Source organism: Anomaloglossus baeobatrachus, unplaced genomic scaffold (genome assembly GCF_048569485.1).
Source record: "Anomaloglossus baeobatrachus isolate aAnoBae1 unplaced genomic scaffold, aAnoBae1.hap1 Scaffold_347, whole genome shotgun sequence".
In the NCBI taxonomy this organism is placed as follows: Eukaryota; Metazoa; Chordata; class Amphibia; order Anura; family Aromobatidae; genus Anomaloglossus; species Anomaloglossus baeobatrachus.
This window is the reverse complement of record NW_027442835.1, coordinates 42178-42399: the sequence shown is the minus strand read 5'-3', so window position 1 is coordinate 42399 and position 222 is coordinate 42178.

The window sequence follows — 222 nt, the reverse complement described above, 5'->3', positions numbered from 1 at the left end:
TCTCTGAATAGCCAGCTTCTTTAGCAATGACCTTTTGTGGCTTACCCTCCTTGTGGAGTGTGTCAATGATTGCCTTCTTAACATCTCTTAAGTCAGCAGTCTTCCCCATGATTGTGTAGCCTACTGAACCAGATTAAGGGACCATTTTGAACGCTTAGGAAGCCTTTGCAGGTGCGTTGTGGTAATTATTCTAATTTTCTGAGATAATGACTTTTGTGTTTT